Source organism: Otolemur garnettii, unplaced genomic scaffold (assembly GCF_000181295.1).
Source record: "Otolemur garnettii isolate 467f Iridium unplaced genomic scaffold, OtoGar3 scaffold00022, whole genome shotgun sequence".
In the NCBI taxonomy this organism is placed as follows: Eukaryota; Metazoa; Chordata; class Mammalia; order Primates; family Galagidae; genus Otolemur; species Otolemur garnettii.
Window position 1 is genome coordinate 12,488,682 of NW_003852417.1, and position 26,007 is coordinate 12,514,688.

The 26,007-nt window shown below is 35.6% G+C and overlaps 1 protein-coding gene across 1 annotated transcript in view; it reads left to right on the forward strand.

Moving 5' to 3' along the window:
* Nucleotides 1-991: 991 nt before the first annotated feature.
* Nucleotides 992-26,007, forward strand: part of TDRD15 (tudor domain containing 15) — a 72,290-nt gene continuing 47,274 nt past the window's right edge. The window contains exon 1 of the mRNA XM_012803736.2: nt 992-1,044. The gene's annotated coding sequence lies outside the window, so the exon portion shown is untranslated. The remainder of the gene's footprint in view (nt 1,045-26,007) is intronic.

Consider the following 26,007-nt stretch of genomic DNA (forward strand, 5'->3'; position numbering starts at 1 on the left):
GAATTATTTTGAAGTGACTTAAAATACCTATATTTCTGGGCTCAATTCTTTTAAATTTCTAATTTTAATATACTATGATTCTGTCAAATAGCCTTTAAAAAAATTCTTATAATTTTCTTTGTAGTCTTTTATAGGATCTTTTTTAATGTTATTTGAGTAAATGAACAAGATGTGTGTTCTCTGTAGGGTGTAAGGTCTAGGTATATCTACTAGCAGAAGCTTGTAACTTTATTATATAAATACTCCCTATTTCTATTCATGGTAGATCATGGGAAGAGGCTTTAACAGATCACTGGCATGGAGATTCATTACTTTTCCCTTGTGGTGTTACCCATTTTGTAGGAATTTCAAAATGATGTAGGTGTATTAAAGTTCTCGGTATTATATCTTCCTAGTAAATTATTTAAGAACATGAAATGTCCTTTTTTGATACTTTTAATGTTTTTGACTTTCAATTTTATTTTGTCTGGTCACAGTGTTGCTGTTACCAACTTCCCATGAGTACCTGCCCCTGGGTGGTAAAGGTTTTCAAGCTTTGAGTCATCACAGTTTTCTTTTTTTTCTTTCTTTTTTAATAATAATAATTTTTTAATTAAATCATAACTTTGTACATTGATGCATTTATGGGGTTCAGGGTACTGCTTTGATATATAACGTGAAATGTTGACATTGAACTGAGTAACACATCCATCACAATTATACTCATTTCTTAATAGTTTTGAAATGTACCCTTGCATCATGCACATTAGGTGAGGTCCCCCAAATACCCTCCCTTCTCCCATATCCTCTCTCCCTATCCCTCTCTCTCCTCTTCCCTTCTACTTTATGGACTATAGTTAGGTTCTGCCATTCATATGATTGTGTAGGTGGTTATATATTGATTTCATAGTAGTATTGGGTACTTTTTTTTTCCATTCTAGGGATACTTTACTAAGAAGAATATGTTCCAGCTCCAACCAGGTAAACATAATAGATGTACACCATGGGATACTATGCAGCCGTAAAAGAAGATGGAGACTTCGCATCACAGTTTCGTTCTCTCTAGTAAGCTGCACATAGCTAACATCTTAAACATCCAACTAGATATTTTACCTTCTAGGAAACAAATTCATGAAATTTATATTTATTATTTAAAAATACACTCAGTTTTCTTTACTGCTATCTTATTTTGTGCTTTCATTTTACCTTCCTTTCTCTCACACTTTGTTTCCTCTTCTGAGCCTTTTTATGGATTAAGCTCATGGATTAATGGAATTTTCTTTGTTCTTTCTTGACTGATGTGAAAACTATACATCCCATCTTTTTTATTCAAGTTCAAGTGGTTCCATTCAACTTTTGTCACAAGCAGTTAAATTTATATTTTCTAACAGTATCAGTAGTTAATCGTTATCCATTGTCTCCTTTTGATGGACCTAAGAATCATGCTTTCATTTTCCTGACTCCGTTATCAGTCCCTCACCCTCCATGTTCCACATCCCGTGTTGACATAACTGGAAAGTTTAGAGCCAGGGTGTTTTTTTTTTTTTTTTTTTTTCTAAATTTGGGATTTGTTAAAGGTACAAAGAATTAGGTTATAATGATTGCATTTGTTAGGTAAAGTCCCTCTTGTAATTGTGTATGCCCCCAAGAGGTGTGCTGTACACCATGACCCGCCCCACCATCCCAGAGTGTTTTTAAAAATATAATTTTATAATCATACTTCATAGAAAAAGTAGTTTTATGGCTTTCTTTGCTTACCATTGTAGTCATTAAGTTCTGGATTCATTTTCTTTGTTCATTCCCTTGCAGTTCTTTCAGCTTTGAGAGAAGTTCTGTTGAGTTACTAAAACTGAATCCCCAGATATTAAAACAAATCTTCTTTCATCTTCATACGATACTTTGGCTGAATATAGAAATTTACATTTGAACTTCTTTTGCTTCAGCAACTGAAGCAATGTCTTTTTTTTCAACTAGTGTTGTCAAAAAATCTAATGCCAAATCTGATCAGAATTCCTTAGAATGTACTACTTGGGATAGTCTTTTTCTCATTCCCTCTGAAAGCTTAGCAGTGTCTCTTTATAGTTGTAGCTTTTAGCATATCAACTACTTCCTTAATGCTTTGAACTTTCATTACATTTATTTAAAAATTTCTTTTCTTTTCTTTTTTTTGTATTTCAAATTAATATGAGGGTACAAATTTTTAGGTTATATTGTTCTCACTTCCAGAGTAAAGTTCCAATTGTAGAAGAGCCCCTCACCCAGGGGGCATGTTAAACACCCTTACGATGTGAACATTAGGTGAGATCCCACCTAAGGCTCTCCCTCCTTCTGCCAATAGTCCTCCCTCATCCCCCTTCCCCCTCCTTCTTCCCTCTACCCTTGTACTAGACTCTATTTGTGTTTTATTGTTCATATGGGTGTGTAATTGGTTATATATTGGTTTCATATTAATATGGGGCACATTGGATATTTATCTTTCATTCTTGCAATACTTTACTAAGAAGAATGTATTTCAACTCCATCCAGGCAAATATAAAAGATGTAAAGTCCGGCTGAGTAGTATTCCATGGTATACATATATCACAGTTTGTTGATCCTTCTTGGGTTTTTGGGCACTTAGGTTGCTTCCACGACTTGGCAATTATGAACTGAGCCACAATAAACATTCTGGTGCAAATGTCTTTGTGGTTCATTACATTTATAGAGGCATAAATGTGATTGTGTTTGTTTCTTTTTTAAAATCTTGCTCTATAGCTGGTGGAAAATTTCAACCTGAAGACTTATATTTTTCTTCAACTATAAGAAATTCCCTTTTGTTATTTCTTCATATTTTCCCTTCCTTTTATTCTCTCTTTTTTTTTTGGCCAGGGGCTGGGTTTGAACCTGCCACCTCTGGCATATGGGACTGGCACCCTTCTATTCTCACTGTTATCTGTTAAATAGATGTTATGGCTTATGGAACTCTTCTGTATTTTTTACGTTTTCACTTTTGTGGCATTGAACTACATTCCTTGGCTCTTTCTGTCTTTCAGATATTTAATCTGTTTTTCAGCTGCATCCATTTTTCTATTTATATATACTGTTTTTTTAATTTTATTAATTACAGTTTTTTTTTTATTTGCAAGGTTTGACTTTGGTTTGTTTCATAACAAACAATTCCTTATTCATTATTGTGATGTCACATTATATTTGAAGACACTATACTTCTTAAGACAAGTCCTTTTCTTATACTCCATTTATTTTTTCATAGTTGTAATTCTGGTAGGTTGTTCTGTGTTTTTCAAGGTGGCCACATACCAAATGTTGAATCTTGACTATGGGCTCATCTTGGTGGTTAGAGATCCTTGCTAGATCCTTTCTTTATACTTCCACTCAGCAGGCTCAGGCATAGTATAGAAATAGCTCCTGAGGTTTGTGCCCCCATTGTGTTCATTGAGAGGGAGGAAAAGTTGGGTGGATACCCTAGAGGCCAGTCTTCTGGGCTTCATCATTCTGTCTAGGCGTTGCCGTGCCCTATTTCCTTCTGCTTGCCTTCACCCCTAAGATAGAGCTGACTGGGTAGAAAGGGGGAGAATGAGGTATACAAGGCATGGTCAGTGTGGGTACCACAACTCATTTCTCAGTGGTTTGCATTGGTTTCCACCTCTCTCCCTAGTCCTGGTTTCTGCCACCTCTAGGCACTGGTACCCATGATTGTGCTCCCATCTTCTGTGGTAGGACTTTCTAAAATACTCCAGTGCAAAATTCTAAGCTGCAGTTATCCTCTTCAAACTTTAGACTTTCATTAGCCAAAAATATCTCTTTGAATTTAGAGACTATGTCCTCACACACTTAAAAAGTAATCTAAGACTCAGAGTGGAAGGATAGAGTAGCTGGAGGAAGGAAAGAATGTCACTGTGTACAATTAATTTCCCATCTTGAAAGTCAAAGCCTCTACTTTTATTTGGGGTTGTTTGTCTTTTTCTTATTGATATTAGGGATGCTACCCAATTATTAATTACATATATCATTAAATGTATTGGACATGGAGGAGAAGTTAACATCCTTTAGTTTATAGGTCATCAAACCATAAAGAACTACATCCATGTTTAATGTGTTGGATTGTGCAGCACTTAGAGTTCTTGAACTTAGAGATGTGTATATAACTAAATGGGATTTTGGGTCATCTCCCTTATTGAGAAGAGGAGAGTGAAGAAGCATTTGTGTAGATATATGGCACCCAGAGAAGCTGCCTGTGGCAGAGAGCATCACTGCCAAAACAATCTTCAAGCTTTCCCTTCTGTCATACAGCCAGAGTCCATCTTCCTATGGTGGACAGTGCAGGCATGGTTCTGAAGGATTTCGAAAGACTTTCAAGACTGCATGGAGAACTATCTGATGACTAGAACAATAGGTTTGGACCAAACTCAAGTGAGGAAAAGCTTCTTTGGTGTCTGTCCAAAGTAAGACAGGAACAAAGTACAAGTTTGCTTCAGGTTTTTAGCAGCTATGATCTATGGAGTTAAGGAAGGTTCCTTCCATTCCTAACTTACCCACAGCCTCAGTTGTTTTAGTCAGGAATGGGTATTAAACTTTATTAAATTTTTTTGACATCTATCAACTATTTCTTACAGATTGTTCCCTTTAAACTTACAATGTAATAAATTACAATTATTGAATTAATAGAGTCTTCCAAATAGTACTGTAAATAACGCTGTGGTATAGTTTTCTTTTAATGCAATGCTGGACTTGACTTTGTTTATAATTGCTTTAAATAAATTCAAATGTTTATTGGTTTATAATTTTCTTTTTTATCCTTTATCCAATTTTGGCATTGAATTTATACTAGCTAAACAACTTTTCAGCTTTTTCCTTGTTCTTTAGCAGTTTATATGTCATGAGTTATCAGGGCCTGGTGCCTTTTTAGGGGTATATATTTTTACTATGGCTCTAATCTCCTCTAGTCTTATTGTTCTGTTCATGTTCTCCACATCTTCTGAATACATTTTAGTAATATTGATTTTCGTAGAAATATATATATATATTTTTAGATTGTAATATTTATACTATGTCCTCCCTTTCTATTTAAAATATTTTTTCCATATTATCAGTATATCCCTTTTAAAATTCTCATGCACAGTTCTTCCTGATTACAGCTTTTAAGGTTTATATATCGTTGAAGAATGTGAGTTTTGATTTAACATTTATCTTTACCATTTTCCAACTTGTTTACTTTTGCTTTTATTTTTATTAATTCCTTCTCCCTGGTTTCCTTGGTTTTATTTTGTGGTTTCTTTCTGTTATCTTGAGTACTGTTCATTTCATTTTTTTTTTTTTTTGGCTTGTTTAATTAGAAGGTATCTGGGGCTATAGAGTTGCCTATATTCTACAAGTATTGATTCATAGTATTTTTTCTAATATTTTTTGAGTAATTTTCTAATATTATTTTTCTAATGTCTTCTAAGTAACCTATTAGTTCCTAAAATTCAACATTGAATGATTTCCATAATAAGAATTTTATTAGTGTGCCTATGTCACTCACTTACAAGTAAAATATTTTTTCTGTTTTTCTATTGATTTTGGAATGTTTTGGGTCATATTTTTCATTTAGAAACTTGTTTCAGGTAAATAAGGAACCAAACCGTCCCCATATTCCTCTATGATATATTTGGTATTCTTGAGGTACAATTTCTTCATGCGAATCTTTTTGAGATTTATAGTCTTACTGTAAACAAAAAGGAATGTGAATCTCTATAAGTGGCCTATTTATTTTTTCTTTCTTGTTGAGAAATGTACACATTGACCTACCTGTATTTATATACACATATATCTATATAAAAAACATCTGCATTCTAAAATTATCACAAAAGAGAGCTTTAAATAACCATTTAAAATTCCATTTTTAAATATTTTAACAGCCATATGTATAAAATAAAGTATCTTGTTAATTTGACATGACAATTTATGTTTCATTATCTTTTTCTAAGGAACTAGTGCTGGATAGAAACTTAATATGGCCATAAAAAAATCTTTATATGATTTGTTATGGGGATTTAATGATACATTTTCTTTTGTTTCCTCTAATCATTTTGTTCATTAAAACTAAAGTTACATGTTTTTATACATAATGAATCAATTGCATAGGAGCCTATTATATTTCATCTCTACTCTACCTTATTGCACTAGTAACAATACTTACAGGCTTTGTGGCATTTAGCAAGTATCTTAGCCAATCTGTATTTTAGTTTCCTCAAATATAAAATGGAGACAACCATGATACCTACCTCATAGGATTTTCCCAAGGGTTAAAAGTCTGTAATATAAAGTACTTAGAATAGACTTGGGGATAATGTTGGTACTGTATAAGTTAGCTATTTTTATTATAATCTACAAACAATTATGAGCTACCTCCATTGAAAATGTTATTGCTAGTTTTCTTCTCATTATTAGAGTACCCTTTATTTGTGAGGGACGTTATACAGATTGTCATCATCTTCTCCCAAAGTCAGCAGTGTAGGTGTTGTTTTTCTCCATACCAGAAGCTAAGTGACGTAATTGTTCAAATTCCTGAGTACTAAGTGATAGAAGTGGGATTTGAGTCCGTATCTGTCTGTCATCTAAGTCCACACTCTTTCCCTTAAATCACTTGGACTTCTGCCACCACTCTCTGCAACGTCTACCCTCAGAACCTCTTTTTGTCATTGCCAAGCAGAGCTTCATCTTTTTTTGCACAGTGAAGAGACTGTGCTCAGATAAGCAGTGTGGTATCACTGCACTGGGGTACTGTAGGCCTCTAACAAATGTAATGATTTACCACTGCTTATCTCAGCTTACTCCAGATAATTTGTCAATCAATATCTGGCCTTTGGATTTTCTCTATACCAACCTTCCCAGTTCCCAGTTTCAAAAAGGTGTCTATGATTGCCTAGCCATAGTGTAGTATCTCTTGCTCTCTGCTATGCACTATAAAATTTCAATGAATCAATATTGTATAGGATTTCTAGATTTCAAGTTGAAACAATAGGAAAATGGCTGATTTCCAGGGTGGGGAGCAGTGGGGCAGTTCCTTGAAAAATGCTTCCTAGGTCTGAAAATGATTAGCTATGGTTTGTGCCTGTCAACATGTGTGCTCAGCCTTGGGCTTCACATCCACGAGGGAAGCCTTCTTTACTCCCTCCAATCCAGCAAGTTCACTACTTCTCCTCTTGCCTCTCACAGCAGCCTTCAATTCCAAAGTAGTTGCTTAGTGGTCTTGTTTGTTCTATGTATTTGTCCAGTCTGGCCAATAAAAAGGCAACTTATATATCGTTTCTTTTATATCCAGAGTCCCCATATGCTCTGCTAAATAAAGACTATGTAGTGACCATCAGCTGCTTCTTTTTACTTATAGCAAAATATACAAACATAAAATTGACTGTTTTAACCATTTTTAAGTATACAGTTCAGTGGCATTAAGTAGATTTACATTATTGTGCAATCATCACCACCATGATTGAAAAAGTTTGTCTTGAGAACTTTTTCATCTTCCCAAACAGAAACTCTGTACCCGTTAAACGACCTCAGCCCCTAGTATCTGCCATTCTACTTTCTGTCTTCATGAGCTTGACTCCTCTAGGTACCTCAAATAAGTGGAATCAAATAATCTTCCTTTGGGGTCTGACTTAGGCCACAAAACAGCATAATGTCCTCAGGAATCATTCATTTTTTAGATGGGTCATAATTTCATTTTTTCTTAAGGCTGATTAATATTCCATTATATATGTATGTGTGTAAATGTATACACACACACATACACACACATAACACTTCTTGCCATCTATTCATCTGTCAATAAATATTTGGGTTGTTTCCAACTGTTGAGTGTTGTGAATAATGCTGCTATGAATATCTGTCTGAGTCCCTCCTCTTTGAGTGTGTACTGAGAATGGTATTACTGGCTATGATTACATTTTTTGAGAAACTAAAATACTGTTTTTCACATCTTCTATCCTGGTTTACATTCCTACCAGCAATGCACAAGGGCTCCAATTTGTCCCCATTTTCCCATCAGTTATTACTTTACCATCATTCTTCTGACTTAACCTGCATGACAAATGAATAATTTTTACTGTATCTAGTATCTGCATTGCACTTCACAGTTGAAGAATTTCTGCATACATTACACTTTTTGATCTTTATATAATCTTTGGTTTAAGTATTTTAGCTACATTACAAAAGAAGAAATCAAAGTTTAGAGGTTTTATATCACTTGCCCAAGATCACAGAGTTAATACAAGGAAAAGTCAAAACCATAATTTTAACCCTGATTCTTTTTATTGTTTGGAGAATTAAACAATCTATATTCTTTGCGATTCTCCTCTGCATGCTTTGTTCACTCTGAGTTATTATAGCAAGGGCAGCTCACACACTGAGAAAAGATTCCAGAAAAGGAGACCTGCTGTTCTCCCATGTCTCCTGGGATTATCAAAGAAAATAAATGGTTTAAATAAGTAGCAGGAAGATTTAGGTTAGATATTAACTAGGTGGTTAGTGTTGGTATGACATTGGAAAGGATTACCAAAGGACACTGAAATAATTCAAGTCCTGAAAAATAGTATAGGTTAGGTTTCATCCCAATGCATGACTGAAGGCACAAGAAGTAATTACATGAATCCTTGATAATTACAATAAAACCTTTGTAAGTTGACTACCCATGGGACTGTAATATGGAGGTGGTTGACATATGGGACTAGGTTTGCTGAACTCATATGTACATGTGGTATATGTCTGATCTATGAAAATTAAGTCAGCTTAAGGAGGTGGTTGGTGTAGAGAAGTAGTCAACTAAACTGGATGATATTACGTGATTTCTTTAAATTGTCTGACTTGGCTTGGCGCCTGTGGCTCAAGTGGCTAAGGCACCAGCCACATACACTTAAGGTGGCAGGTTTGTATCCAGCTCAGGCCTGCCAAAATGACTATGACGGCTGCAACCAAAAAAAAAAAAAAAAAGTAGCCAGGCATTGTGGCAGGTGCCTGTGGTCCCAGCTACTTGGGAGGCTGAGGCAGGAGACTTGCTTGAGCCCAGGAGTTGGAGGTTGCTGTGAGCTGTGATGCCATGGCACTCTACCCAGGGGCACAGCTTGAGGCTCTGTCTCAAAAAACAAATAAATAAATAAATAAATTGTCTGACATTATAACATAGATTATATCAAATGACTTTGGACTAATGAGGTAAGTTTGTTTTGGGGTTTGAGGGTGAATACTGTTTCCTTGACCCCTTCATTCTCAATCTATGGAGAATGCAGACCCCGAAACTCAGTTCCATTTTATGCCCTCAGAGTTCACCTAGTTCTCAGGGGAGATGTTGGAGACGGTCAAACTCACCTGGGGTCCTGAGCCACTCCTTAGGCAGGTAACATTCTATACCTTGTTGAATTGGTTCCGTTCTTCTCCCTTTGATTTGAATTGGACTAAGATCGAAGGGGACAGCTTCAACGACCAACCTTTTTGGGTTGTCAATGCTGAAGCAGAAAGTGGAGAGAAGGTAGCTCATTTAAGAAAGTGGGCTTAGAAGGAAAATATCTCATGAAGAAACAAATTATGTGAGTATTTATCTAGATGCTACCACCAATTAGCTCTCTGCCTTACAGCAATCGGTAGAGAATTTAGATAATCTGTATGGTTCTACTCACGCCGGGCAGTTCCTCCCCTCTTCTGAAGAACTGAAAATTGTCACCATTTAGTGACCCTGTATGCAAGACCAATTCTGTGGCCTCGATGTGTGCAATATCCATGTATTTTTCTTCACTATTCAAAAGGAGGAATCATAACTTCTTACTCCACAGGTGCTAGAGAGAAAAAGAATAAATGCTTATGAAAAGTAGTGTGTATTCTCAGCACTCTGAAGACATTTAAAGAGCATGTAGAATTTAAGGGGAAGGGCATGTAATGGCTCTGGCCTGTAATCCCAACCCTCTGGGAGGCCGAGGCGGACAGATTGCTTGAGCTCAGGAGTTCAAAAACAGTGAGACCCTGTTTCTACTAAAAACAGAAAAATTAGCCAGCCATGGTGGCATACACCTGTAGTCTCAGCTACCCAGGAGGCTGAGGCAGGAGGATCTGAGCCCAGGAGTTTAAGGTTGCTGTGAGCTATGATGCCACAGCACTCTACCCAGGGTGACAGAGTAAGACTCAGTCTCAAAATAAAGAAACAATAAACCCCAACAAATTTAAGAGAAAACTAGAAATTATTTAAGGAAATGCTTGCCGAGAAATATGAGGCAATGTGCTATGTAAACAAAGATGGGAATCAGTTAATGAGCAACGTACTTCTGCAATTCAAAAAGATAAAAATAAGAAGCAAATTATTGAAAAAAAAGCAAAAGTTCTGTCTCTCATTCACACCCTTTTTATTTCCTTTCCCATTCTTTGAAGCCCCCTTGTCAGGGGCCCCTAGGCCCTTCTGAAGTAAATGGCTGGCAAAGAACCGGACTGGGAGGGCCAATCTCTGAGGCACTGCAAGTAAATATCCCTGCTTTTGAAACAGGCCAGCACGGTGGACCTGGACTAGTGATCACATTGTTGCTGCCTGATGCAGCATGGGTAGTCTTTACATCCATGGAGCATAGAATGCACATCTGGGAAGAGTCGTCAGTGGTGAACCCATCCAACCCATCATTGTACAGATGATGAAACTGATGGCAGCAGAAGGGCCAATTATTTTTCTTTTCAATTTCAGAGTTAGACATTGAAGAATGCAATGGAAATAAAGGTGAAAAGAGCAGGGGTGTACACAGTAATCTTAGACCCAAGGAGCCAACGTTTGTAAGTAGATCTGACTTTAGATGGCTCCTGGTATCCTACAGAGCTTACATAATAATCTAAGATCATTCCAGACCAGATATCATCTCAGTAAGTACCTGGGGCTAAAGCCAACAGAACCTAGTTTAGCATGTAGCTGATTCTCATTCTTCCCAGAACTTCCTTCTAATGCCCAGGTAACTTCATAGGTTGTCAGACATCACCTTTGAAAGCTCGACCTCTTTCCTTCTGCCAGGTAGATGGAGACTTCTGTTGGATCCTAATCTGTGCAGGATCAACAAAAACCCCTCAATCACTCTTCTGTTTTCACTACTCAATCTCTTTCTCTCAATTTCAAGGGCCTGAATTTTAGTGTCTATGCTAAAGAACTCAGTGGGGATATCAAGCACCTCTGGAACCCCTCCACTGACTGTGGCCATGCCCTGCAAGTGACGATAACAAGCTTTGGCCAATTAGGAGTAAAGGAATTTCTTGGCACTACCAGCACCTCACAGAGGATGCGTGCTGTGCACACTCCCACAGAGCTGGCTTGATTTCACAATTTTTCACACCCTATTACAATATACTACCCATCTCCAACAAGGTGCCTGTCTAAGTAGGCTTTGATGTTTTATGTAATCAGGTGTAAAGTTCAGGGTTTAAAATTCAAAGGTAGAAATCCACATTTTTTTGTTCTGTAAGATTTCATATGTGAATTTTATCTTTTAATCACAGAAGAGCACAGTGAACAAAATGTTGTAGTGGGAATATGAAACATTTTTTCTAGCACTTCTCTCTATTTAAGAAAATGTTCTACAATGAAAATGTATTTGTGAATCAGAAAAATGTTATATCTCTGCAGGTGTAGTGGGAATTGTTGGGCTTTGTGAAATGGAATCTTCATCGCTCAATCAATCAGGCAACAAAGTAAAACATGGGTTGTTTGTTGGCTACTTTGAGGTGTTAGGACTCCATCAAAAGTCTAAACTGTTCATCATGAAAAGTGAACTTGGAGGGTCTGAGGCATGATTTTGACATAAATTTTATTGTTTAAAACCCATATTTCTCCAAGAAACCTCTATTTAAGGGGCTAAAAGGGAAGGGAGGGTGCTCCCCCAGGACAGGGGTGCACAGTGTCAACCCTCCTGTGCTTTCTGCTTCTTTGGTGTTTTCCTCAGTGTGACTAATTTAAATGCTCTTTGTTCTTTGTTCCTGAGTCAGAGACATCCCTGCCACGCAGCACATGGGTTTATAACTCTGGCCAAAGGTTTCAACAAATACAGATTTCTTCAATCCAAAGTTCACCTGTGTGTGTTCCCAGAAATAGAGAACAGCGCATGTCTACCCACCAGCCTCTAATCCCGTAGGCCTAGGGAGCAGCAGCAAGATGGGTGAGGTACCAAAAGGACTTCTTACAGTCCAGGTGATAAGTCTGGTTCAGATAGGCTGAGTCTTCCTTGAGGACACCTATGTACTTTATTTATTGCTCTCTCTCTTTTTTTTTTTTTCAAACTGAGATAGTTAGCACTGACACAGTTCAGAATAAAGAAACCATGTCTCCTGTAACATTGACTTGGTGTGAACGTTATAGCCCAAAGATTTGATGAAAACATGCTTTTGGTCTAGACAATGCACTATAATGTTGTAATTGGTCAAGTTCTACTTAGAGAAAGAGAATGGGTTGAGAAAAAAAAAAAAAACTCCAAGCAAGCAAAAAAGAGGACAAGATCTGGGAGTAAGTCTAGGGATATGGAACATGCAAGGGATTTAATATTTCTAATTCAGCATTTGGGATCTGGGTTCATGTCCCCCACCCCCAGGGATCCCTCCTGTGATGAAACTTTCAGACCTTATGGGTGTCACTGACTAATTTGTTTCTTTAGCATCTCACTAAGCATGGCTAGAATAACAGATAAAGCTCATCAGGGTGTGTATCTGGGGAGTGCAGTTGGAATGTCTGAAGTCCACGTGAAATACCTCCTGAAAAACATTTGACTTGAAGCCAATGCAATGATATTAAACCCACCATAGTGGGCAGCCTTGTATACAGCATCCATTTTGGAGCTCAGAACAAATACCAGTGGAACTGAGTATTATGGTACAGTCTGATCTATCACATGGTCTTTTGGCAGAGTCGAGGTACAATGTCAACTCTTGAATTACCTAATCTGGGAAAGAGCCAGTTGGCCTATGGAACACCTAAAGATGAAACTCTACCTACCACAGATGGAAACTATGGTTGCTACAAACTCTGATAAGAGGCTCTTGGTAACTGAACACCACATGAATGCCAGCAATAAATCTCAGTTCTTGAGAAATTCACTCAAGTGGGAGAAGCAAATAAAAAATAACAATATTAAAAAATAATACTTTTTCAAGGCATGGTGACACACCCCTGTTATCCCAGCTTCATAGGAGACTGAGGTAGGAGGATTGCTTGAGCCTAGGAGTTTGAGTCCAGCTTTGGCAACACAATGAGACTCTGTCTCTAAAAGTACATACATCCACACATATTTGTATGTATATTCTAAATATTCTATATACCAATTCTAAGTGTAAGATCCAGGGTGCTTTCAGAACACAGAAGAGGGAGTACCCAATCCAGACAACTAGAGTCGGGGAGGCTGCCATTATATTTAGTCATCAGAAAGTCAGAGTATAGTTGATACAACTTGTCTTGAGGATGAAACTTTTTTTCCAAAATAAATCAAACTCTTCCGAGAACTATTCCAACAGGCTTAACTCTTATTAGTTCTATGAATCCATCCCTTCAATGAATAGAAGGGAGGTCAGAAATGTGTTAATTTTCAGACGAATGCCAGTGTCACTGTAACCCATGGTCACTGCCATGTGTGCTGAATTAATATTCCTCCCTTCACATTTGTCTTTAATAAGCCAGTTCTTTTCAAACTGAGCCCTTAGTTCTTTTCATGTAATTTTACAACGTATCTCCATCTAACCACTTAAACTGTCTTGTTTCACTCAACATTATTTCTTCCAGAGGATAAAAGTATAACTGCTTTAGATAATTTTTTTGGTAGACATTATGCAAGATTGTACTTTGCTTGATATTTGCCATTTTCTCTTCCCTGCCTTCTGCATATTTCAAGGTCTCCTGAACAATCAGTGCTCAAGCAGCATGAGCCTGACTGTTATTTGCAGTATAAGGTCGCACTTTAGAAATGTATTCATTTACTGTAAAGTGAACTGCGTGGACTTTCAAGTTGGAAAATGGGCTCTACCTGGGGCTGTATGGAAAACTCAAGGCCCTAAAATTGAACTTCATTTTCTCAGGTTCCAAGAAGCTATTTATTTCCCCCCACTTAGCACTTTATATCCAGAACAGGGTTCAACCAGCCTGACTCATGATAAAATCAGTCTGGATATTGGCCACCTCTTATCTTTTTATTTTTCACATTGCCAGTGTTCATGTGTCCCTCATTCCTCTGGACCGGACAGGCTGAAAGAACTCAGGAATTGCACAGATGGACATTTTCAGTTGCAGGCTGAAATTATTCCAGGAGTATCCATCACATGTATATACCTCATCCTACAATGGGTTTCGTAGAGTGGAATGCTTTGTTGTTGAGTAAGGGCCACACTTGAGGATTTTCAACTGGAGCTTAGGCACAATGCGAGGTCATTTCAGTTATGCTGGAAATGAGCACAGAGGTAGCCAGTGAAGAGATTATCTTGGAAAAAAGATTTTCAAAAGACACTTCTAGTTCAAAACTAAATATTATGCACCCATTGATATCGTGGAGATCTGCTAATGTGTTGGGTTATATTGAAAGATTTCATAACTGCTTTATTGAGATATAATTCACATCCTATAAAATTCCTTCAATGAAAGCATACAATTCAATAATTTTTAGTATAATCACAGAGTTAGGCAACTATCAACAGAATCTAATTTTAGGACATTTTTATTACCCTCAAAAGAAACACTATACCCAAAGGCCATTACTCACCAAATGTCCCCAGTCCATCCCAGCCCTAGGCAATCATCAATCTACTTTCTATCTCTACAGATTTTCCCCTATTCTGGACATTGTATACATGTATAAATGGAATCATATGATTTTTTGTGCCTGGCTTCTTTAAGATTCATGTGGATTGTAGCATTTATCAGGAGTTCACTCTTTTTTCTTGCCCAATAATTTTCCGTTGTATAGATAGATTATGTTTTGTTTATCTATTCATGGGCATTTGGGTTATTTCCACTTTTTGGATATTAGGGATAATGCTGCTATAAACATCTGTGTATATTTGGTTGTGTACACATTTCATTTCTTTTGTATATATGCCTTGGAGGAAAATTTCTGGGTCATTTGATAATTATATATTTTGACCTATTAAGAACTGAGACAAAACCAACAACAGTGAGAACTTTTCTAGGAAAATATTAAGGATTGTAAAAGGAGATCATAGTAAGTACTGAAAGAGTCTGTCTCCAGCCAGACTGGGTAATCTGGATATAAAGGGTGGTAACAAAAGTATTTCCTGAGCAGCTCTTAGAAAACAAAACAAGTGAACTTCCCTTTAGTTATAACTTCCTAAGATTTTTTTCTGGTTTAGACATGAAGTAGGTCAATTTTTTATTTTTATTTTTTTGAGACAGCCTCACTATGTCACCCTCAGTACAGTGCCATGGCTTCACAGCCTATAGCAACCTCCAACTCTTGGGCTTAAGGGATTCTTTCGCCTCAGCTTGCAAAGTAGCTGGGACTATAGGCACCTGCCATAAAGCCTGGCTAATTTTTGTTATAGTTGTCATTGTTGTTTAGCTGGCCCAGGCCGGGTTCAAACCTGCCACCTTTGGTGTATGTGGCTGGCACCATAACCACTGTGCTACGGGCGTCAAGCCAGTAGGTATATTTCTTTTTACACTTGTAAATAATTTGTATGTGGCGGGTCTCAGAAGCATTTAGGGGGAAATCATATGGATTCAACTGCCTACACTTAGATCTGGATCTTATAAAGCTGTACAGTCCAATGGAATGATTGCTAGTCATATGTGACTTCTAATGTTAAATTAATTAAAATTAAGTAGAATTTAAAATTCAGTTCCAAGTCACTCTAGCCACACTTCAAGTGCTTAATAGCCACATGTTGTTTGTGGCTATATTCATCAGATAGCACAGATGAAGACTATGTCCCTTATTCCAGAAAGTTCTATCAGACAGGACTGGGAAAAAGCACTAGGCAGTGGTTCTTGGATGTTGGTGATTTTACCCCTCAGAGGAATCTGGCAATGTCTTAAGACAGTGGTTCTCAACCTTCCTAATGCCGTGGCCTTAATACAGTTAGTATAGTTGAGAACTGCTGTACTGAAGACATTTTGATTTTTATAGTTTGGGGAAGGGAGGGTGTTACTGGCTGTCACCTGGTCAACACTCAAAATCTATATGCTTGGGTCCCACCCTGAAGATTTTGATTAAGAAAGTTAGGAAGAAGATCTAGAGATTTGTGTTGTTAAAAAACTTTCCAAGTGATTCTTGTGGTTGGCTAGATTCAAGAACTACTGTGTTAAAGTAGACTGACTCTCATCTCTCAATTTAGAAGAAAATCACTTGGCAAACATTAGCAGTACTTCCAGAATAGGATAATGACTCTAAAGCCATTACCTCTTCTGTTTAATTTCTCCTTCTATTTATTTCTCAATTAATGGGATCATTAAGCACTTCAGGTTTGTGTTCATTTCCCTCCCCTCTTTTTAAAATTTTTTTCATTCTGCATAAATCTAGTTTGCAAATGATGACAACTTGTTAAATGTCATACACTTCCTGTTTATAAACAGAACAAATGACCTAGACAATGTTTGGCAGCTCTTTGTTCAATAGTGTTTAACAGGAGACAGCTGAACAAACAGGATCACTAGTCCTGTAGGCAGTATGGCAAGGTAAATTATAGTTCAATCCTTTGCTAATAAATAACTTAATATGAGACCTAACAAGTTTGTGAACTCATCGTAGAGAAAGACCTACATACTTCATTCCTGTATATTACTGTGGTCACCTTGAAAGTACTCCACTTGGGCAGCTATACACTGACACCAGTGCCTAGTCTACCCATTAAAGCAGTTTTAGAACTCTTTCTGGAATGACCATCAGAGTGGTCTTAGTACAAGGTCTGACGGTTAGGTTTGAGAACTTGCCATTGTGTAATTATATTAGCAGCACTGTACAAACAACTCAGTAAGGTTTCATAACCTTGAGATATCAGCGTCTCACAACTGTGTTCATTTTAATATATGGTGGGGTCTTGCTGAGTGGCATTCATTATTATTGTTGGGTGTCTTTGTGTGCCTTAGGATGGTAGCTCTGTTGGTTATCCCAGAAAGAGTTCCAAAATTGTTTGAAGGGTAGACCAGGTGTTGGCATTGGTGCATAACTTTCCAAAGGGAGTACTTTGAAGGTAATTAGTGATATTAGATAAGGAGGTATATAGCACTTTTTCTAGGAAGAATTTACTAACTTAATTGCCAGACCTTATGCTTGTAATGAAAGTGAAATTCATTTTAAATGGTTTGATGTTGCATACTTCAAAGTATGTATAATTCTGCTAAACTTAAAGGACTGTCTACATGAGTTAAATTTAGGTTTAACATTTTTTCCTTTCTGCTTTCCATAATTCCATAATAAATTACAAAAAAGAAATAGTCCCTGCTGTCAAAAAAATTTAAACAGTAGTAAAATGAATTAATAGAAAGGACACATAAATACAAGTAACTATAAGAAAAGATAAATATTCTTGAAGGAGATATAAATTTGAGAAGAGATCCTTTCAGTTGAAGATCAGGGAATTTGTAGGAATCAGCAGTTTCTTTAGCTTCTACTTCATTCATTCAATAAATTCTTGCTGTTGTCTTCCTCATGCAAGGTCCACCATATGAGGAGCTGGGAATAAGCAGACGTGATTCTTCTACTCATGGAATTTAGTCTCCTGGAGACTCATCCATCAGTTAGCAATTTATTGTGCCTACTGTGTGCCAACCCTGCAGGCAGACAGGCAATTATGATTCAAAATGATAAGTGTGAAGATAAAGGAAGGAGATGGTACAATTAATTCCTGGCTGGATTTTCATTGCCTTGACTCTTTTCTAAGTACAGACAATTCTCTGACCTCATTTTCCAAGGACAGGATCATAGAGCACTCACTCACCCTTAATAATAATTAATCATGATATGGAATTTAATAGCTGCCATGTAGTGACATACTGCAATTACCTAGTTACCTAGTAGGCGCTAGTATTAATTCTGGCCTTCTCTAGAAGTCAGTAAAGAATTAAAATTAAGAATCTGCTGATACATCATGAGAAGGCAGCAGACTTAAGAATGTGGATGTGAAATACCTAGAACCACCAAACCCAGCCGTGTCTGTCCCTGCAGCGTGTATCCTTATGTGTGTGGTGTGCACACACTTGGACATACAAATCCGCATGAGCTCATTCTTATTAAAGGAATGAGCACAGGAAGCATTTACTCTGATAGTTGCCTAGACCACGATTATTTGGATTTTGGAGAGAAGTCAATTTTTTAAAATTTAGTGTTTTTAAGCAAACTTCTTTTGTACTTTTCCTGCTTCTAATATCCATCCCTGGACTTTTTGTATTCCAAATATTTGTTCTTTGTGATACTGAGAAAAAAAAAAAAAGAATCTGCTGATATAATTCTTAATTTGTTAATAACTTTGAGAAAATTTTCAGATAGAACTAATGTGTATTAACTCTTGTCTATGTCAATTTTGAGATTATTCAGGTAGATGATCACTAGGCGGGGTGCCACAGAAGTACAGACTATTTTGTAAATACCCATAGTTTGTAAAATTTTATGATGACTTTTGCAAATAAGGGTAGATTTAACTACAATTTCCTATTTCCCTATGTATGGAGACTTCACGGGAGACTTTTGGGTCGGCCGGTGCAAAACACTTTGTTGTGTGAAGTTTATGGCTGGCTTTAAACAACCCTCAAATTATTTAAAATTATGTAACGTTTAAAACCTACCCAACAAGCAGAAGATAATGTAACAGACGCCTATAGAAAATAATGAAAGATAATATGTGTTTTGCCTTTTTTTTTTTTTTGCCTCTAGCTTTCTCTCTGTCAGTTTCTTTGTGACATGAATGAAATAAAGTATTAGAGATACAGTGAAAGTCCTCGTTTGTGCTGCCCCTTCCATTCCTTCACATGTCCTTCCTCCTAGAGGAAAGTTGGTACATTCTTATGTATTTAAGGTTTTATGTATTTACATTTTTTATGCATTTAAATGTTATGTATTTAAATTTTTTGAATGTATTTAAATTCTAATTCTTATGTATTTAAATTTTTTCTATATATGCACGCGTAAATACTACTGTGTGCTATTGTTTGCTTAATATTCACTTGCATGTATCCTTTTGAAATTTGTTCTTTTACTTCAAAGTTGTTTTTTCATGATTTTTGGATGATTTTTTTCAGTTCCTGCATTTTAACTGCAGAACAGGAGTGTATTGATTGTATGACTGAGGCTCTTGACCCTACTGAGAGACAGGGCTTAGCTTTTTTTGTATTCATAGTATTCATTTGACCTGATCTATAGCTCAGATCTTTCTCTGTAATTTTGTTTTATGTCCCTCTCCTTTCCTTCAGTTGATGACCCCAGCTACAGATCTGTCCACTTCATCAATTTTTTCAAAGATATGGATCTATTATTTTTTCTTATTTATTAATTCCTGTTCTTTATTATTTTGGAATATTTATCAGTTTCATCTCTATTTTTTTGGTCAGCTTTATCAGGTAGAATTCATATATAGTAAAAGTCACCATCTTTGAGTGAGTAATTCCATGAGTTTTGAAAATGTTTACACTGGTATAACTACCAATGCCATAGCAGGGCACGGTGGTTCATGCCTGTAATCCCAGCATTCTGGGAGACTGAGGTGGTTGGATGGCCTGAGTTCATGAATTTGAGACTAGTTTGAGCAAGAGGGAGACTCTGTCTCCAAAAAAATAGCCCAGTGTTGTGGCAGGTGCCTGTAGTCCCAGCTACTTTGGAGGCTGAGGCAAGAGGATCACTTGAGCCCAGGAGTGTGAGATTGCTGTGAACTGTGACGCCACGGCATAGCACTCTACTTAGGGCAACACAGTGAGACTCTGTCTCAAAACAAACAAACAAACAAAACAAACAAGACCATCAATATTCAGGACCTTTCTATCAGCCTAGAAAGTTTCCTCAAGTCCTCTGCAGTCGATTCCATCTCTCCTATTCAAGACCTCAGGCAAATATTAAGCTGCTTTCTATTATTATAGCTTTGCTTTTTCTGAACTTCATAAAAACATAAACAAATACTATTTAGTCCTTTGTGTATGGCTACTTTCAGTTAGGTTAATGCTCTTAAGTTATATCTGTGTTGTTATAAATATCAGTAGTTCATTTCTTTTTAGTGCTAAATGGTATTCCATTGTCAAAAGTGACTCTGTTCTGTTCTATGAATCTATGTCTCTACTCAATTCACTGTCTTGATTATATAGTTTTAGAATAAATCATGAAGTGTGATAGAGTAAATCTTGTAACTTTAAAAACAGACAATTTTAATTTTGACTGGGATTGTGTTGAGTCTAGACATCAATTGAGGGAGAGCTAACATTTTAAAATTAAGCTATCAGATCCATAAGCATGGAATCATTTATTTAGGTCTTCTTTAATTTCTCTCAGAGACATTTTATAATTTTCAATGTATAGGTATTATGTGTAGCTTATTAAATTTGTCTCTAAGTAGTTTATATTTTTGATTATATTATAGATGGTAATTTTTAAAATTTGAGTTGCCAATTTTTCAATTTTAACATGCACAATTGCTTTTTCTAAAAAAAAAATTGACTTTGTATCCTGTTACCTGCTAAATTTGCTTAAAAATCTAATAGGTTTTTTTTTTTTTTTATGGATTCCTTATGTTTTTCTACCTAGAGGATCATGTCAGCTGTGAATAAAGACAGTATTACTTTCCCAATCTAGATGCATTTGCTTTGTTTTCTTGACATACTAAACTGGTTAGAACCTACAGTAAAATGATGAATAAAAGTGGTGAAAATGAGCTCCCTTCCTTTTTTCTGCTCTTAGAAGAACATCTTCAGGTTTGTTTTTACTAAGTAATGATATAAGCTGTAGGATTTTTAAAATCAAATTGAAGAAGTTTCTATCTATGACTAGTTTGAGGTTTTTATCATGAATGGGAGAAGAATATTATCAAACGGATTTTCTGCCTTTCTGAAGATGATTATATGGCTTTCCTCCTTTATTAATTTGGTGAAATACATTGATAGATTTTTAAAAATGTTAAGCCAAACTTACATTCTCAAGATAAATCCCATATGGCATTTCTTTATATATTTCTGGATTTGATAAGCTAATATTTTGTTAAGGATTTTTGTATTCACGTTCATAAAGGATATTCATTTGTAAGTCTTCTTTTCTTTTATGGATTTTTCTGGTTTTGATATCAGGGTAATGCTTGCCTCATCAAATGGGTTTGGAAAACATAGTCCTTTCTTTTATTGTTTTGAAAATTATGCATAGGATTGGTATACTTTCTTACTCAAATATTTGGTATCATCCATGAATGAAGACTTCTGGACTTAGATTTTCTTTGTGGGATAGTTTTTTGCTACACATTGAACTTATTTAAGTGGCTTAGAGCTGTTCATACTACCAACTTCTTTCTGAATGAGCTTTTATAGTTGGTCTTTTAAAGACTAACTTTGGTAATTTGTCAATTTCATCTAAATGGCATAAATTACTTATAATAGTCTGTTACTATTACTTAAATATGTGTACCATCTGTAGTGCTGGTCTCTGTACCAGTTATGACACAGGCAGTTTATGTCTTCTCTTTTAATTATTAGTCTGAATAGTGTTCATTTTAGAGGTCTTTTCAATAAGCCAGGTTTTGGTTTCTTTTATTTTCCACTATGGTTTATTTTTATTAAGTTTTGCTCTGATTTTTATTATTTCTTCTTCATGTTTAATTTAATCTCTTTTTAAGTGAGTTAGTGTAAAAGTTTATAACACCATTTTGAGAGCAATTGATTTTATAAATTTCCTCCACAACACTGCTTGAGATGTATTATATCCATTTTGATACACTGCCTTTTAATTTTTACTTGGTACAACATATTTTCTATTCTCTTGTGATTTTTTTCTTTTACTTTCAGTTACTTAGAAATGTATGTTTTAATTTCCAAATACTTAGAGCATCACTAGATATCTGTTTGTTTTGACTTCTAATTTAACTACTGTGGTCACAGCACATACTTTGTATGACTTCTTTTAAATTTATAGACTTGTTTTATTATCAAAATATGGTTTATTTTGTTACCTGTTTTTTTTTTTTGTTTGTTTGTTTGGAGTTTTGAGCCAGGGCTGGGTTTGAACCCACCACTTCTGGCATATGGGGCCGGCGCCCTACTCCTTTGAGCCACAGGCACCACCCCATTTTGTTACCTGTTTTGTGTGCACTTGAAAAGACTTGTGTATTCTGCGGTTGTTAGGAGAAAATTTTGTTAAATGTCAATTAGGTCAACTTAACTGAAAATACTGGGTAAGTCTTCTACACCTTTACTGATTTTCTTTCTCCTTCATCTATCACTATTAAAATCTTCAATTGTAATTATGAATTTGTTAATTTCTCTTTTCTGTTTTAACAGTTTTTGAAAGGTGTTTTGAATCTCTGTCATCATTTGCATATATATTGAAGACTGTTGCATTTTCTTTACTGAACTTTAGACCATTATGGGTTCATTATGCTTTTCCTGGGTACCATTCCTTGCTCTGAAATCTAGTTCACCTTGATATTACTATGACCACTCCAGCAAAACAGCTGATTGTGTGGGACATGGTATTTATTTTTCTATCGCTTTACTTTTAATTTATCTCTGTGTTTATGTTTAAAGTGAGTTCCTTTTAGACAACATATAATTGATTCTTGCTTTTTAATTCAATCAGATAACCTATGCTTTTAATTGGAATGTTTAAACCATTTATAATTCATGTGATTATCAATATGGCTAAGTTTATATCTACTATCTGGTATACTTATATTTCCTCCCCCAATTTTTCTGCCTTCTTCTGGATTAATTAATTGATTTTTATAATTCCATTTTTATCTGTGCTATAAACTCTAGGGTTTATAGTTACATTTCAAATATTCACAGTCAGCCTTTTAATAAAAAAGGCTTTGGATAGAGTAAAAAAGAACTTTAAAGCAGTATGCTTTCATGTCTCTCACTATTGCTGTTATAAAATTTACTTCTAATATAATATCCACTCAATAAAATCTTTAGTTTTCTGCTTTATTTTAAACAATTCAGGTTAAAGGAATTTTTAAAGGAGAAACAATATCTAATGGTTATTTACATATTAACATTTCCAAAAGACCTTTTTTTTGTAGATCCAAATTTCTACTTGTTATCGTTGTATTTCTGCCAGAAGTCCCCTTAGTATTTCTTGTAGTGGGAAAATTTGAAATTCTCTGTGAGGGACTACTTCTCTCAGCATTTGATTGTCTATAAAAGTCTTTGTTTAGTTATAATTTTTGAAAGGCAGATATTTTTGCTTGCATAGAATTTTTGGTGGCCAGATTGTTTTATTTTTGATTTCAGTATATTTTTATAGTATCACAGCATTGTCTGGAGATCTGTCTGGTTTCTGATAAGTTGCTTTCATTCTTGTCTTTCCTTCTCTCTACATGTGTCCTTCCTGCCCCTCTCTCCTGTGTCTTTTGAGATTTTTTTCTTAATTATTATTTGTCATTAATTTAATTAAGATGCATCTTAGTATGATTTTCTTCATTTTTTTTTCTGTTTGAATTTCAGGGGTTCCTAGTTTTGAGATTTTATAGTTTTCACCAAATTTGAAAAATTTCAGTGATTATTTCTTCACATGTTTTTGACTCCTTGTTTGATATTGTCCCACAGCTCACTGACACTCTTTCCTTTTTATCCCCCTCATTGTTTTTATTGTATGTTTTTCATTTGGGTAGTTTTTGTTGCTATGCCCCCAAAGTACACCAATCTTTGGTTCTTCAGTGTCTAATTTGCTAATTGTTTTTAATGTATTTTTCATTTCAGATATCGTATTTTCATCTCTAGAAATTCAATTTGAGTCTTCTTTATATCCTCCAGTTCTTTCCTATTCACATTCACATTTTTCTCTATCTTCTTAAAATGTGGAGTTGATTTTTAATACTGTTCTAACATCCTTATGTGTTAAATGTATCATCTATGCCATTTCTGGGATGTTTGTTTGTATTGACTGATTTCCACCCTTTCTGGCTATGGGTAGTATTTTCCTGCCTGTTTGCACACCTGGTAATTTTTCCATTGGATTCTAGCTACTGATGGGTGCTGGATTTTGTTATATTTATTTAGATATTAGTATTTTTAGACTTTATTCTGAGATGTAGTGAAATTACTTGAAATCTATTCGATAGGTTTTAAGGCTGGTGTTTTAAGCCTTAGGGGAATCCAGAGCTGCTTTAGTCTAAGGTAAATTTGCTCCCACTTCTGAGGCAATACCTTTTTGCGGATTCTACTTGATGCTTTATGTATTAGGAAGTCTTTTCATCCTGATTGGTGTGAAAGGGACCATTCTTAGTGCTAAGTGAGCTCTGGGCATTGTTATACCTACTCTTGTCTATATAGTTCTTTCCCTGGCCACAGGTAGCTTCCTTGCTTGCAGGTATAGGTCTGTATTCAGGCAAAAACTTGGAAGGGAATCCCGTTGCATTTCTCTGGTGCTCTCTGTGGGCATCTCCTACCTCTTTGATTTTCTGCCCTGAAAATGTTAATTGTCCTGGACTCCCCATACTCTCAGTTCTGTCTTCTCAAGTCAGCAAGGCTGCTGGGCTCTGGTCTTGTCTTCCTTACCTGTAATGTGGAAATTCTCTTCAGACAGTAAGCTGGGCAATCATAATGCTTCCCTTACCTGTTTCCCTTCTCTTTGCCATCACTGTCCTGCATTGGCTGTGCTCCAATGTCTGAAAAGACTGTATCATATTTCCTCTCCTTTTCTAGTCATTTCAGAAGCTAGAATAAATTCCATCCTTATTTGTCTATCATGTTTGGAAGTAAAAATCTTCCTGAAAACTTTTACAATTTTCCCTCTGGCTTCTTGACTTGAAAACCTATTTAACATAAATATATAGTGTACTTAAAAAATAAATGTCATTAAATAACATTAATTTTTAAATAACATAATAAGTATTATCAAGGCTACCCATTTATTTATTTTTTTCACTCATGGATTTTATTTTTATTTGATTTCACTTGACATTAACCATGAAATTTGAAAGAAAACTGCTGGATAGTGACAGTTATTAGAAAGTTGTTATCAATAGTACCATCCATTTTCTAAGGGATAGTGTCAGGTAATTACTGTCTTGATTTGGGTATCGAATATATGCCAAATGTCTTTATTAAAGTGGCTTTTAAGAACATATTTCTAAAATCTCAGTGAGAAAAGATGAGAACATTTAAAACTCCTCCGGGAATTTCAGGTGAACTATTGTTTATGGATCGTAGATTGTTCTGATTTTGTTTTCAAGGAATATTTATCTGGGGAATAGAACGTCAGCAAGAAGAATATGCAGAACTATACAATGGGATGCTTTATGCAAATGAAACTGCAATTTAATGAGTAAAGTCACTTTACATGATTTTAAAAATTAAATACAAGGCACACAGCCCTTCTAAATTAGGTGCTATGTTACATTATGAAATTAGTTGTAAAATTATTTTAAGAACTGAAAATGGCAGAGAAACGGAAAAAATACTAACAAGTTCTGATGAAGCTGAACTGATTACGCTGGATGATGATAAGCAATTTCTGGCCATTATATGAAAAGACATAACATATATGTTTTAATGTATTAAATATTTTCCTCCTATACTTCCAAATTAGCTTTAATTAGTCAAGTAAGATGAGGCCTTGAAAGAAAAATTTGTAAACAAAATCCTCAAGTGGTTATAAATTGGAAGATTTGATCTTTACTCTAGTGAATGCATCAATCAATGATGTTTTAGTGACTGGAACAGCTCCTTTCAAATGGTTTCATTTTTTTCATAGCTATTTGATTGCTATACATATTACCGTTGATCAGACAGTCCAATTTACTTAATACAATGTTTTAAACCACAAATTATCTTATCTGATTTATTTTGAATCATACATTTATTTTTATGTCTCCCTACTCTAAGTTTGCATGCCATACTGATAAAACCCTTTGTGT